The 15638-nt window shown below is 31.9% G+C and overlaps 2 protein-coding genes across 3 annotated transcripts in view; one reads left to right on the forward strand and one right to left on the reverse strand.

Moving 5' to 3' along the window:
* Positions 1-15638, forward strand: part of LOC127714279 (tereporin-Ca1-like) — a 398353-nt gene that overhangs the window by 199357 nt on the left and 183358 nt on the right. The gene's annotated exons all lie outside the window — the stretch shown is intronic.
* Positions 1-15638, reverse strand: part of LOC127714271 (uncharacterized) — a 213790-nt gene that overhangs the window by 50119 nt on the left and 148033 nt on the right. The gene's annotated exons all lie outside the window — the stretch shown is intronic.

Consider the following 15638-nt stretch of genomic DNA (forward strand, 5'->3'; position numbering starts at 1 on the left):
TCCATTTTGTTAGTCTGATTGAGTTCTGTAGTCATTTACCATTAAAAAAACATGCAGTTCATATGGTTACAGCATAAAAAAAATCATACATAGTTGTAAGACCAAATTTATTAAAGAAATAATTTTGTCTTTTGCCGTCAAACTGCTTTGAACGACAAAAAATTAGAAAAAAATGATTGTGTTCATATTTAATAAATTCTATTGTGTGAGTTTTCTGGTACAGTGTATGAATTATCCAACAGTTCTCAAAAATTCTTTAGTTTATTGTTTTATAACATGATATAAAACCATTTACAACTGATCTCAAGAAGTATTTTTCCATTGTCCGAGGTATTAAATAGTCTCAAATCTTGTCACTATCATTGTTCTGTTGACTGCAGTGCTGAAAAAGGCTTAGTTATGAATAAACTTTTTTTTTTTGGTACATATGTATCACTTTGTAGATCCATGATGCACTAAACTAAGTTTACATTTATTCGCAATCACTCTCATATCTCTTCTCCACATAAGAGAGCTGTGTAGGCCGCAAGTTAAAATTTTAGAATTGCCACACTATTCCTGATGAGAGAGACCAGTTTACTTATTTCTGTAGCCTGTCCCACTGTACTAACTATGTATTAGACCTATAAAAAAAGAAGAATTCATATATTCATAGTTAAAAAATAAATAAATAAGAAAATGTCCATATCATGTGAAATAAATCATTATACATGTTATAACAGGTAATATACAGTATATTCAGCTTTTCGTAGTATTATGCTGAGACTTATTTTACTTTTTTTCTCTTTGTAATTGCTTTTTCTTTATATTTTATGATATAAAATCATTCTATGGTGAATATAATCATTTTATAACTAATCAATTGAATGTCATTGTTTGTCATAGGATACAGAGTTATATATCTTGATATTTGATCATTCTTAAAATATCAAGATATACAAGTATTTTTTTTAAGAAAAGTGAAGTGTAGATTTGTCACCCTTATAATAGGCTTATTCTCATTTCGCCTTAGCTGTCAAAATCATTATATAAAATTAATCCTAGTTCGCCTTAGTACAAATTTTCAGGTACACAAGAATTAACTAAGGCGAAATGGGAGCTTGTGTAAACAATGTAATTAAGTTATTTTTTGTTTGTATTGCAATTAGTAACGGTTGATATTTGTTATTTTTCCCTCATCTTGCCACCTGCTGCATACTGTACTTTCTTTACCTCGTTAGCTGCTTGCTCTTTCTTGAACACATTGATAATTTCAAATTTGTTTGGATGTGCTGTTTTGACCCTCTTTTTCAGCTTGTTATGCCAGCCCTCTAAACGATTATTTATCCTGGGTCCTTCTGTTTGGTGGTGGTTCCAGGTTGGTTGTGGGTATCTATGTCAGAATTACATAGTCGGTTAATTTGGTGCAAGCATCTGTCTGTGGTGCGTTTTCCAAGGCGTGTAACCAAACGATCTAAGGGCAGTAATGGTAAGGCTGCTGCACGACGGACGAGTTTGTTGACATCCGGGACATCTTTGTATTGAGTTTGAAGCCCATATTCTTGTGTCTTTTTCCATATGGCTTTTGCGTTGTGGAACAAACAACCTTTGAGTTCTGCGTTTGGGAAGACACGAGCAACTGCATTTCTGGATGCACATTAACACAATTTTAAAGATTTTTTTATTATTTAATTTTTTTATTAAAGTTTTTGTTTAATATATATGCTAACAAGTCTGTGGGAAAACAGTTTTTTTTTTTTTGTTGTTCTTTTTAACTTTTTGTGTTGCATAATGTAAAGTTTTCTAATTGCATAAAATTCATAAAATTGCAACTTTTATTAAATTAAACACAAGAGAAGCAACTTTCGTACTGACTAATGTTTTTATTGAAGATTTTTTCTGATTTCACAACTTTTGAAATCATAAAAATTGTCACTTTTAATAAATGAATATAAAAATAATAATTCAAGAGAAACACTTTCTTAATTACATGTTGTTTAAATTGTTATAAAAACACAGAGGTTTAATTTCTTTATTTAATTTTTTTTATCTAAATTCACATTTCGCCTTAGTTCAATTCCTATATCGCCTTAGTATTTTTTTTACCTTTTTTACCTGGAATTCACAGCTAAGGCGAAATGGGAACACACCTCATAATACAGGTAAGGTATTTTGAGCGTTGACGTAAAATTTACTTATTTAAAGCTCACAGTCATCATTCTTATTCTTATATTTGTTTATCAAATATTTGTTAACTGTATTGTAAAATTTTAATAAACAGAATTTCTTTCTACATTCATTGCTCAAGAACTAGTGTCATATATAAAATCCAGTCATGACCTATATATATTTATTATATATAGACCTGTGTTTTTGACAAATATATAGTGTATACTACAGTGTAGACACACACAATTATTAGAACACCGACCTGTTGAGCCTATGATACACTTTAAACATTAAAAACATCACTGCTACTAAAAGCTGCTAGCTGTCGTGTTGCCCAGTGTAATTTTCACTGAAGCATTGATGAGGGGCGTAAAAGGGGGTATCTGCACGGAAGAACGCGAAATAAAATTGCCATTTCACGATGAACGAACAATTAAAAATGTCTTGCACGTTGATCTTTTTACCGATTTCACGAAACACGGTGAATAATGAACCTTTTTCACGGCTGCACGTGAAATAAAAATGGCAAAACACGTTGCACGAAAATAACCCTTTACCACCCTCATTGATGTATGTATGTAGTCATGGTGAATTATTCACAAACAGCAGTTATGTATGTAGTCAAAACACAATTGTATTAAAATGTACAAACTTTTTGTACAATCAGTTTTATACTTATTAGTAGTTAAATGTAAGAATTTTGTGTACAGTACTAATACATTGTAACCAAAGATAAATAGTATCTTGTTGTTCACCTCGGCCATCATAGAACTGACTTACCTTTTAAATTTCTATACGATACGGTTGAGAAATTAAGATGAAATAAGATAAGGTTGATGATTGAATCATAAGTATCTGAAACTAAGATGTCGATTTTGTTCACATATACGATTAAAACTACTTTGAAATCGTAAATGCATCAGGTATTTATCAAATATATTTATATCTCCTTTTACACCAAGATGTCGTTAAATGAAATTGGATACCCTGCATTTATCATGCTTTTCAATAACATATTGTCAAATCGCTGAAAGACCCCCCTCGTACTCTGAAGACCAGTCTGAAAATTGGTGTATGAAAAAAGTTTAGAATTTTGTTTGTACATTATTTTTTCCCAATCATGTTATCAATATTCAGCAATGATTAACAGTTGAAAAAATGTCAGTGTAAATAATTTCAAATGCACGAATAACGAAAATATATATTCTTTATTCCGAAAGCAATACAGCTTATAGGTATTAATATATCATTAAATATAGTAAACATCACATAGTACAATATAGTAATTCATTAATACTATTCATACAATTTAAATCAAATATAGGAGCATGATATTAATATAATTGAACAATCTTGAAGTATGATATATACATTCAACAATTACGATTTTTTTTTTCGGCAATACATAAATACTTCCCAAAATTATTAAGTTCTTTTATATAACGAACAGATAACAATTGTATAAGTTTAAATACTGATGGATTTCTCCAATAATAAGGTTTTATATACTTCGTACGAATATCTTTATATCTAATACATTCCAAAATAAAATGATATTCATCCTCAACAGAATTACAGTTGCACATATTACGTATTCTAGCGTTTCTGTTCATATTTAAAAACCTTACAGTTTCAAAGTTCAAGTTATGTGCATGTAAACGGTACTTGCTTATCAATGGTTTATATCTAAAATTAACAGGTCTATTAATATAAAACTGCAATCCATGACCGTCATATATGTATTTGTAAAACTGACATTTAGAAGACTCCTCAAAAATGACATTACTTCAGAAATAGATCTATCAGTAAAACGCTGTTTGAAATCACCCATAAAAACATCTTCATTTAAAACACTTTGTGTCAACCATACATTACTTTACCCATAATTACAAAATAAATCTCTTATTTTACATGACCATATTCAACTTATTTTTACTTTTTACATTGCCAGCCTCCAGCATTTTTGCATAACAATTTTTCAAAATACAATTGTCAGTTTTTAACAATTTACACCAATATTTCATCATTTTACAGTACCTCTGCACATACAATGGGACTCTACCTAGTTCAAAATACACCATGTAATTTGTAGTACTTTTTTTTACTTTCAAAATCCTCTTTAAAAAATATATAAGTGAAGAGTTTCAATGTCAATTGCTTTCTGATACCCCCACACTTCACTACCATAATTCACAATGCTTGAAACATATGTATCAAAAACACAGTGGTGTCTGTTTATTAAAATAGTCTTCTTTGATTTTACTGAATAAATTGAAAAGTTTTTTACCTTGATTTGACAGCATTTTCTGAATATTAGTAAAAATACCATTATAATTTAACAGCATACCCAGATATATAAATTATTCACATAACTCAATATTTTCACCATTAATAAACCATTTTTCTTCTGGTTTGATAACACCTCTGTTTCCAAATACAACAATCTTAGTTTTTAACATATTTATATGCAAATTATACCTTCCAGATCATATTTGGACAACATCTATCATTTTTTGAAGATCGTTTACATTTTCGCTGAAAATAACAGTATCGTCAGCATACATTAATAAATAAAGATTGAGCATTCTCATGTTATGATTGACAACACAGTTTTATCAATTCTATTTCAATTTCATTGACATACATATCATATTAACAAGGTGATAAGGATTCTCCTTGCATTAGACCAATGTCACAATTAAAAAAACTCAGGAAAATTTCCCTCATGTTTAACATATGATTTCAAGCTAGAAGACATAGATTTTATTAGATTTAACAATTTCCCGGTTACTAGTATACCACATTCAGCTAATTTCGCCCATAATTTAAAATGCTTAACACTGTCAAAAGCCTTTTTATGATCAATAAAACAACAGTATAACTTTTTCCGTTTCGCGAATATTTTGATGGAATGAAGAGCAAATATTGCATCATGAGTTCCGTGGCCAGGTCTAAATCCAAACTGTGCGTCTGAGATAATACAGTGTTCCTCGCTCCATTTCAGCAGTCTAGTATTGATAGTAGCTGTAAAAATATTTCTTATATGAGACACTAATGATATGCCTCGATAATTTCCAGGGTCATTAACGGGATCTTTTTTTAAATAACGGCACTATTATACTTTTCACCCAGAGCTCTGGGAAGAATCCAGTGCATAAAATAACATTAAAAAGTTTACACAATAAAGGTAATAGTACTGGCTTGTTTTCAATAATATATTCGTTCACGATATTGTCCACTACTGGAGATATATTCTTGTTTAATCTTCTTATACTGTCTTCGAGTTCCTTTTCGGTGAAAGGTCTGTCTAATGGTTCAAATATACAAGAGATATCGCCTTCTGCCTGATCCTCAGTACTGGTATCATTGTCGTTAAGACAATATGCATTTGCATAAAATAACATTGTTAAACAGGTTATAAATGTCTACGAAATAACTTTCTTAATCAGTGGTTACAATGTAAAAAAACTTTTTATTTTGTTACCTGTTAAGAAAAGTGTCGTTTCTAGTGTTCTTACATTGAGAGTGTCTGGATATAGTTTAAAACAGACCAGAGAGAAAAAAATGACAGAAACAACGTTAACAACACCTGTTGCAGCTTAAAATAGAAATGTTCAAAGGGGTGCCACATGTGAAGTAGGATCTGCTTACCCTTCCGGAGCACCTGCGATCAGCCCACGTTTTTGGTGGGGTTCGTGTTGCTCAGTCATTAGTTTTCTATGTTTTGTTTTGTGTACTATTCTTTGCCTTGTGGTCTTTTTCTTTTTTAGCCATGGCGTTGTCAATTTATTTTCGACTTATGAGTTTGAATGTCCCTTATGGTATCTTTCGCCTCTTTTCCAAAAATCGTAGTAATGCATGATAGATAACACGTGCGGGGATCGAATTCACAGCATCAGTGTTGACAGGCTAGTGATACAGTGGTTGAACTACTAAGACCACTCGGACACCAAAGTCCCTATACGCAATCCATTAATCGTCAATACATTGTTATCTATCAGGCAGGTGGGTTCGACTCCAATCTTAATTGACTAGGGTTGCCAGTTTTCCTACCGTAGGTCGGTGGTTTTCTCCGGGCACTCCTGTTTCCTCCATCAATAAAAACTGGCCGCCACGAAATAGCCAACAGTGCTGAAAGTGGCGTTAAACACATACCAATCAATCAATGAATTGCTAATACTGATGGACCCTAAATTAATTAAATCATTCCTTAGACTTAAGGTAGCACAATACAAAGATTTTATACCTCCAATTCCCTAGTTTTAAAATGCTGTAACTTTCTTTATAATGCTTGAAAATTTACAAAAATGGTATTTATGGATAGCTAACAGATTACTCTTTCAAATTAATGCAATGTTAGTATTATACAACAATTATGTAATTAATTATAATGTTAACTGTGTCTACAAACTTTTACAAGAAATTTACACTTTCAATTGAAATTAGCTTCTTCATGGTTACCCCTAGAGGGTTGATTTTATTATATGTTGTTCCTAGAGCCATTATCTACAAAAGGGTGTCTCAGATTTTGGATAGAATGTATAGATCAAATTTTACACCTAATCAAACATTATCTTCTTTTATGTGGTAAGGATGTTTACACTAATTACAGATTTATGAGAGAATGGAATACCATAGCGATAATTTGAGACACCCTTTTGTAGCTCCTGCTGTGTTGATTAAGATTTCGTTAAAATTTCCTGTATAGTTATAGAGATGAAAGAGCTAAATTCATTCAAGTGAACTGACCAAGATTTTGCCATTAATTGCATGATAATTGATTACATAATGATTGCATAACAAAAATATTGCATTCATTTAAAAGATTAATCTTTTATCTATCTATATATACCTCTTTTATTAATTTATATGCATTTAAAAGAAAGTAACAGCATTTTAAAGGTTGGAGATCGGAAGTAAAAAAATCTTTGTATTGTGCTACCTTAATGGTGATAGCTTGTTTTCATACATGTAGATGGTAAAAAAAACTGCATGTACATTACAATTTACAAAATATGCTGAATCAGTTGATGCGCAGCATGATGATGAAGAGGTTAACAAAGTGGAATGTACAAACGGTTTCAATTCTTTTAAATTGACGGGGTTGGGGAAATCCCTCGTTTCAGCAATCTTTAAATTATCAAAAATCGTAACTCCCTCTTTTCGAAACCATCGGGAACTGCCTCTGTTTTTGAAATATGTGTGTGTTTATGAATTGGTCTTATATACATTATATTTAATTTGAATTTCACCTGATTTTTTTGGGACAAAATTTGAGGTTGGGAGGGAGAGTGGGTAAAATTAGCAACGACCTCAACCTCTTTGAACTGTCTCAAATATATTTTTATAAAATTGATTGAAGAAAAACCACTCGTTTTATTTGCGTGTGACTTTTGGTGAATATCCTTTGGTTATGAAAAAAGAGTTTACTTAAGAAACGATAAGTACGCACTTTACAAATATATTGTCATTAACATTTATCCCGAATCTCAATGTTATAAATGATAAAATAAACAAATATTAAACTTTCCGAAAGCCTCACATAAACTATGGGAGGCTGTAATTATTACGTACAAAGAAACAAGAACTTTATACTATGTGTAATATAGCCATCAAGATAAATAACTGTAGTATAGCTTATAATAAATTATCAAAAAATCTCCTTATTTGACGATCCCGTAGGCCAGGTAAAAAAAAAAAAGAAGAAAAAGCATAAACTCGTATCAAACTAATTTCAAAATACAGTCCTACAGTATTTGAATTGTAATGAAACAAATGGTGGAAACCTTTGCTCAAAACCAAATGTTCAAAAGACCGTCTCCGGAGTAAAACTTTCGACAGTAGATATATTATGAGAAAATCTACTTAGAGATATAAATGAAATAAATTAACCCTGTATTCTGTATATCAGTGCAATCAGCAAATAAAATATATAGTCCATGCACGAGAAAATATGTACACATATCATAAAAATCTGATGAATATTAAATGTAAAAACTCGAAAGAAACGATATGTCCAAATATCGCTAAGAAACCTGACAGTATCAGTGTTGGTTGTAATTTTCCTGTTTTTAAAGCTCTACAACTTTATATCTGATTTTGCCTTCCAAATGTCTTGATTCGAGTGCCACTGGTGAATCTTATGTAGACAAAGCGCGCGTCTGGCGTGCTGAATAAGTAATACTGGTATCTTTGATGAATTTTTACAATTACTGAGTCGAAGCCACTGCTGGATTACATTTCGTCTCCGAGGTTATCACCAGCCCAGTTGTCAGCACTTTTGTATTGACATGTTCATTTTCTGCAAATTTATTACTATTTATATTTTGTTTTTTTATTTTTTTTTTAAACTTAATTTTATTGACATAGATATAAGAAGATGTGGTATGAGTGCCAATGAGACAATATTTACTTTTGTTAAAAGATACATCAAATACCGGTACCTTATCCCGGCCTCGTTAACATTAGTATAGAGCATATATTATGGTTAGTTGTGTTAGTAGACAGATTTTCATTAATCCGGATATAATTTATGTCTTCAGCTGGATGATTTTTTATACTAATTGCTTTGTTTACAAAATAGCTTGATAACACTGTCACTTGTAGTGATTTAAATATGTAATACACATTTGTATCTGATCTAATATGTATTAGCCAAGGAATTTTACCAAAATATTTGTTTTTGGAGGATTAATGATATACTGTTATTCTATTCTGTTGTGAATGTTTGTTTGAAATTTACAAAATATATCTACAGTAAAATCGGGTGCTATTTCTCATTCAGTTGAAGGTAATTTTCATTGACTAAGTGTTCTTGTCATGTTAGATGTCTTATATCTTGAATAACATTAAACTATAGTAAATGTTTAGTTTACAACAATAAAAAGAGACAAATAATATAATACAAATAATAACACAAGAATAAAACTACTGTAACAGTTGTATAAAAATACAGTCAAAGCTCAAACCAAAATTCATAAACACTATAATATATTTATATATATTTATACATACACAGGTAGACATATCTGTACAATGCATGTCGAAAATTACAGTAATACTTTCTATATTTGAGTACTATTTATAATTATTAATTATTTAATTCTTCGAAATCCTCAGGTTTCCAACTCTTGCGGAATATAGATTGTTTTAGCCGTTTTTGGCATACAATTTCGGAATATTCAATTTTTAAAGCTCTTAAAAACCCGTTTGCAACAATTCATTAATATTCTCTGTAATTCCCAATGTTTCTACTACAGTCGTTTCACGTTATTTGTTTTCGAAAAAATCACAGATCATCTATGAGGGGGGGGGGGGGGGGGTAGGAGAGGTCCTGATCCCGAAATCCCGGGCTTAATAACATGGAATCCCGAGGTCCCGAATTTAAAAAAATTTAAATCCAGACATCCCGAAATTCGAAAAAAGAATTCCCGGATCCCGATAGGATCAATCCCGAAATCCATAGCTTAAAAACCCCGATCCCGGAGTCCCGATAAAGGTCCTACCCCCTCATCTATGAGAATGATTTTAAAAAAAGCTTTATTATACCCTCATTTGACTAATTCCTGTTATTTTTCTATTATAATGTAATTGCATTTACTAGATGGATTGAAGAGACAAAAGAAGTATGTACAGACCACTTTGTTCATTCAAACAAAGTTGTTCATTCATGTCAGACTCATTGTCTGTATGTAGGAGTAATGTTTCCACTGAATGGAGAGGGATAATAAATTGAACTATTGAAGTATTAAACTTTTGTAGAGGTTAAGTATTGAAATGGCTAGCGTTTCAAGACGTCAGGACAGATTCAACAAACAAAAGGACGTCACTCAAAACAATGACAGTAACGATGGTGTATCTAAAGACGTTAGAATAGCATTCAGGACGACACTAAAAGTAAAGACAGAAATGATGATGCAAACACAGGTATAATTCTCTCACATGCTATATTAAGCATATTTTTTCATGCGCAGTGGTTAAAAAATTGGAATGTATTGGTGGTGATTTTGGCTATTATCTCGATATGTCTTACAGATATAGAACAATCATTTCCTAAGAACGATAACCACGTTTATGATCTACCATTCTTCCTGTTGGTATGATTATATTTACCCAATTTTTGTAGGCCTTTTTATCTATTTTATTATTTTTTTTGGTGGGAGGGGGGCATTTCTGGAAAACCTTTAATAGAAAGAGCTGTAAACAGCACATATTATCAGCAGACCAAGATCTACAAATAGTCAATGGATGTCTTATAGAAGTTATTGGCTTTGAATGAATATATTTACCCAATTTTTGTAGGAATTAATTTTTGGGTGGGGGCATTTCTTGAAAACTTTAATAGAAAGAGCTGTAAAAAGCACACGTTATCAGCAGACTACGATCTTCAGATAAATCTATATAACACAAAAACAAAAACTTTAATGGGTTTGTTATAAATTTCGTATAGGAGTTATTGGCTTTAAATGACAATTTTAATACAAATTTGCGTTTTTGCTATGATCTTGAAACACATAATAAATAGAGAGAAACTATAAAGAGCAAACATGATCAGAAAAAATAGGACCTCGAAATAAGTAAAACATAACCGAAATGTTTCATTGACGCATTATAGGACTTCTTATATGAGTTATTGCTAATTAATAATGATTTTTACCCATTTTTTGGCATATTTTGCCAAAACTATAATAGACAAAGAAATTTGAAAACAACAAAAATTACCAACAAGACAAGATACGCAAATGGATCAACACAAACTGAAAATGTGAATCGACTCACTCTTAATAGAAGTTTTGCATTTTAAAGATAATTTGTACCCCATATGTTTGTCTTTTGTCGTAAAAACTATATAAGATACAGATTAACTGAAAAACCGCAACTGACAATGGACTAGACGTTTCGGATACAGTTGTCCTTTGATGGAATTTTTTAATGTATTTTTTTAATCAGAAAGACAAGATATACTGGTAACAGCTAGAAACCAAGAGATAAAATTAGTCAATTCACTCCTTTTAAGGTAATTTTCCTAAAATGACTATGCACTTTTTAAAATTGTTTTCGAAGTGGATCAGGATCAAACCAAGTCACATTTATACTCAGTGTGTACAGATGGTTGTAGGTGTTACCCTAGTCACACTAATACTCAGTGTGTAAATACAGCTGTATGTTTTAATCTTGTCACACTTATACTCAGTGTGTAAAGATAGCTGAAGGTGTTAATCTGTTACTCTTATACTCAGTATGTAGAGATGGCCGTAGATGTCAACCTGGTCACATTGATAATCGGTGTGTAAAAAGAGCTGTAGGTGTTAACCTAGTCACAGTTAAACTCGGTGTGTAAAGATAGATGTAGGTATTAACCTAGTCACATTTAAACTCGGTGTGTAAAGATAGCTGTAGGTGTTTAGCTAGTCACATGTATACTCAGTGTGTAAATACAGCTGTATGTTTTAATCTTGTCACACTTATTTTCAGTGTGTAAAGATAGCTGAAGGTTTTTTACCTGTTATCACTTATACTCATTGCGTTAAGATAGCTGTAGGTGTTAACCTAGTCACACTCATACTCAGTGTGTAAATACAGCTGTAGGTTTTAATCTTCTCACACTTATACTTAGTGTGTTAAGATAGCTGTAGGTGATAACTTAGTCACACTTGTATTCACTGTGTGAAGAGGGATGTAGGTGTTGTTTAAGATTTGTGATGTTGCACATTTTTGTTCGATGAGCAATGTAAGCGCCTGGCAGCCCATCGTTTTCAATGTTCGTTTGTTGTTTTGTTTTTAAAACGAAACTATCCTTGATAGTCGTAATAATTCTACTCTTGTGACTGACTTGGTGAAAAATATCAGAGCAATGACAATTTGTTAACTTATAAGTTTATTATTAGCTAAACATATCATAAGAGTAACGGGGAAAATAACTGATGAAATCTTTGGGAAACCAATCCAATCAAGGTCAAGGGCAAAGACTCTGGTATCGGTATAGCGGTAGTTAAAAATCTTTTAAATCTGATATAACTTCGTATGCAAAACAAATTTGTATTGTTTGAATTTATTTTAATCATTTTCTTGTCAAACAGGAAATAACACGCAAAACCAATCAAGCAGGAGTCGAGCTACTTGGAATGAACACACGATAACCTCCATGGGAGATTCAACACGGCTCGGCAGTTCTCTGTATGGAACAAACCTGTCTAAGTTATAACTATATGTCATGTTTTATTAACGTAAGAGCACATTTTAGTAATGTAAATAGTAAAAGTTCTATTTAAAGCAGTCACAACAATTTATACTAAATTTAACTCTTTTTATAAACTTCTAATTTCTGTTAGTTATCGACTTTACTTTAGAGTTTCTTTTGCGGTTTATCGATGTCTGTTGATTTTTGCTTGTATAAAGTTCCATCGAAAAATAGTCCATTGCGTTGGTCGAGTAAACTAAATGTCTCTCGAGACAAGTGAATAAACCAGATGTCATAATTCGTATTGTTCAGTCTTTCGTTTTCTGTGCTGTATTGTTTATAATGTTGTTCGTCTTTTGGTCTTTTTTCGTCAACCTTCATAATTTTTTATATGAATCTTGGACAGTGGTTTCAGGAGAAAAAAAATGATAATTATTTTTTTCTTATGAACATTACTGGTACAAGGACATACAATGTAGTTGTTTTTGTGGTGAACATTGTATACAGTCTAGGGTTCACGCTTTTTGGATATAAAAACTTAAACAAAAGCTTTTTCAAGATCTAGAAATATAATCTGAAGAAAACTTTGAATTATTTCTAATGTTCCATGTTTTACCGAATCAGATAAATGAACCAAGTGTTATTTAAACTAACGTTTACTTGTAGATACGGTCTAAATTAAAAGTTTAAAACGCCAATAGCCTTGTTAACGTATTTGCATATACATACCTTGATCACAACTTTACCTAGACTTAATTTGGAATTGTATATATACTAATGAGGAATTGGAGCTAAACTTAAAAACGAATCACCACTGTTTAAAATGTAATTATAGTGTGGACAGCTTCTTGAAAATTTAAACAGTTACAAGAACCTCTAGATATGAAGAAGAGATGTTTGGAATACGACAATTAGTCAAGAACCTTAGTCCTATCACAAAAATATAATCAAAAACTACATTACGTCTTGAGCAAAACAAGAATCAGAAGCAAAAATCAACTCCTAAGTCAGCCCGAGTCTGTATGGTCTTTAACAAGTTTTAAATTTGTTTATTATCGAGCATCAAAACCAAAGAGAATTACACTAGAACAGCTCACTGAACAATTCAAACCTTACGTACAAAACGAGATGTGAGGTATAAGCCAATAAGACAGCAACCCAATGACCCCAAAACACAGAAAGACAGTTAATTTTAAGAAAAATAAAAAAAATCCTTTACCGATGAAGTAGTAGTTTTATATAGATATATTTCAGTACGCATTTCGCGTGTTTCTAGAATAAAATTCTTTTATATGGTACGTATGAGATTTTGAGAAGCCAAAATAAATTACTATCATATTTACGCTGACCGCAGCAGAACAGACGAAATTCATATGAAACTTTTCTTGTTGCCCCCTCCCCTCTTGACTGATATTTCCCTTGATTCATTCTTCCCTCTTACCCCTTTCATTTTTGCACTGTAGTTAGTGAATATAACAATAGACTCTGTCTGTCTGCACGTTACACGTTCTTGTTTACGCAATAATAATAATAATTGATTGTTGTTTGCTTAACGTCAAATAACAAATAGTCCATGCATGTTCAGGTCGAGAAGAATTTAGCAATAAGTCTGATAGGTAGGTTATGTAAACTGGGTCGACCGGGACACAGAACGACAAACTTAGACTGTCATTGGAAAATAAGGGTATATTGTATACTTAATATGACAGAAATTTTGCCTTGCAACAGGTCTTTCACAGACCCCTTAAACAGTTGTATCAATGGCTCCTTGCAATGCATAGAGCGTGGCACTCTTCCCACATGAGGCTTCGTATTAAACGTCTCCATTCTGACTGGAGACGACTGCGTATTTATACATCCCGCAAAACCCACTCCCATTCTTTAGCATGGGCTATAGTGCCGTACGGGGAGAAGTCCCGTTGACATTATATCTATACCCCGGTCAACCTTTGAGGTGAACTTGAGAAAAGTATTTTGGTTTCTATTGGTCTATGGCATGGAAAATTGGAAGAGTCCGACGAACATGGTAATGTATTTTCTTCTTCCTGTGGAATTACGTGCTGAAAGAAACGAACAATTGACTAGTTAAGTAACAAAAATATAATTCAATGAACATTTCGTATTGTACACAATAATCGTTTTAAAAATCTAAGTGTTACTATGTTTTTTTGTAATCGTTGAATTTCTTTCTATTTTAATAATTTAAAACTGATTGATTAGAATACAGAAATTTTGCATGCAAAGAAATGATAATAGATTTTATCCATTAAGTTGTTATTTGAAAAAAAAGATCATGTCCTGTTTTGGAAGTGAAGTTTACCATCAAAAGATTGGCACTCTGATGTGGACTTACTGTGTCTTTACCATCGACGTTTTCTTATTTAACTTTACAAATGTCCATATAAAATGCAAGTCTTTAGATTTTTTCAACACTAAATTCAAATATCAAAAAGAAAATTTGTTTGAATTTACAGGTATTTCGATATTTTTCGAGATGTCGTTTCAACTGGTTTGTATTAATTTAATGACATTTCTTTAGATAGCACACAAGCACGGCTACGCAATAACAGGACCAAGCGGAATTGTTTTTAGCCAGCAATACCATGGGAGTGTGTTTGACTACATATACAGTAGGAATAGACGATCATGATAGTTCATTGTTCAATAAAGTTACACAACGGAAAACAGATGCGAATCTCAAATATAAATGTTTTACTTATGACAATGTGATTAAGGAAATAATGATAGAAGATGACGATTTTCAAATATGTGGTTCAATGGGAACCAGTCATAAACCGGAAGTCAAAATAACTGTCCGGCCAATAAACAAGCTAGACCTGTCTATCGCCGATGGGATACAATAACCGGTGAAAATATTTCTAATAAATGAATCAATAGCTGTGATTTTGATGCGGGAGATGTCGCTAATAGATTATTGGACAATAAATCCCATGTACTGTTAACAACTACACATATTCACAACCACTATTAAATATGAACATATATGTACATTAGTTTTCCCGCGTTTCGGCTATTAAATGTAATATCAGGATCGAACATGTCTGTATTAACGATGTATAAAGCAGGTATTGTCCGATCGAAACTGTTTTTTTATCAATTGATTAAACCTTAACGGTATACCCTTGTACGGGTTCATGTATTTTCCTTTCTGGTCGTCATTTGAACAGGTCGGGCCCACTAGAATTCTGACGTCAGAATACATTTGCATGGTAATTTTCCAAATATGAAATGTAAATTGACCAATCGACACAATGAAACACAATGCATTGTGGGTTACTGCGAGTTTACT

Source organism: Mytilus californianus, unplaced genomic scaffold (genome assembly GCF_021869535.1).
Source record: "Mytilus californianus isolate M0D057914Y unplaced genomic scaffold, xbMytCali1.0.p SCAF_9, whole genome shotgun sequence".
Taxonomy (NCBI): Eukaryota; Metazoa; Mollusca; class Bivalvia; order Mytilida; family Mytilidae; genus Mytilus; species Mytilus californianus.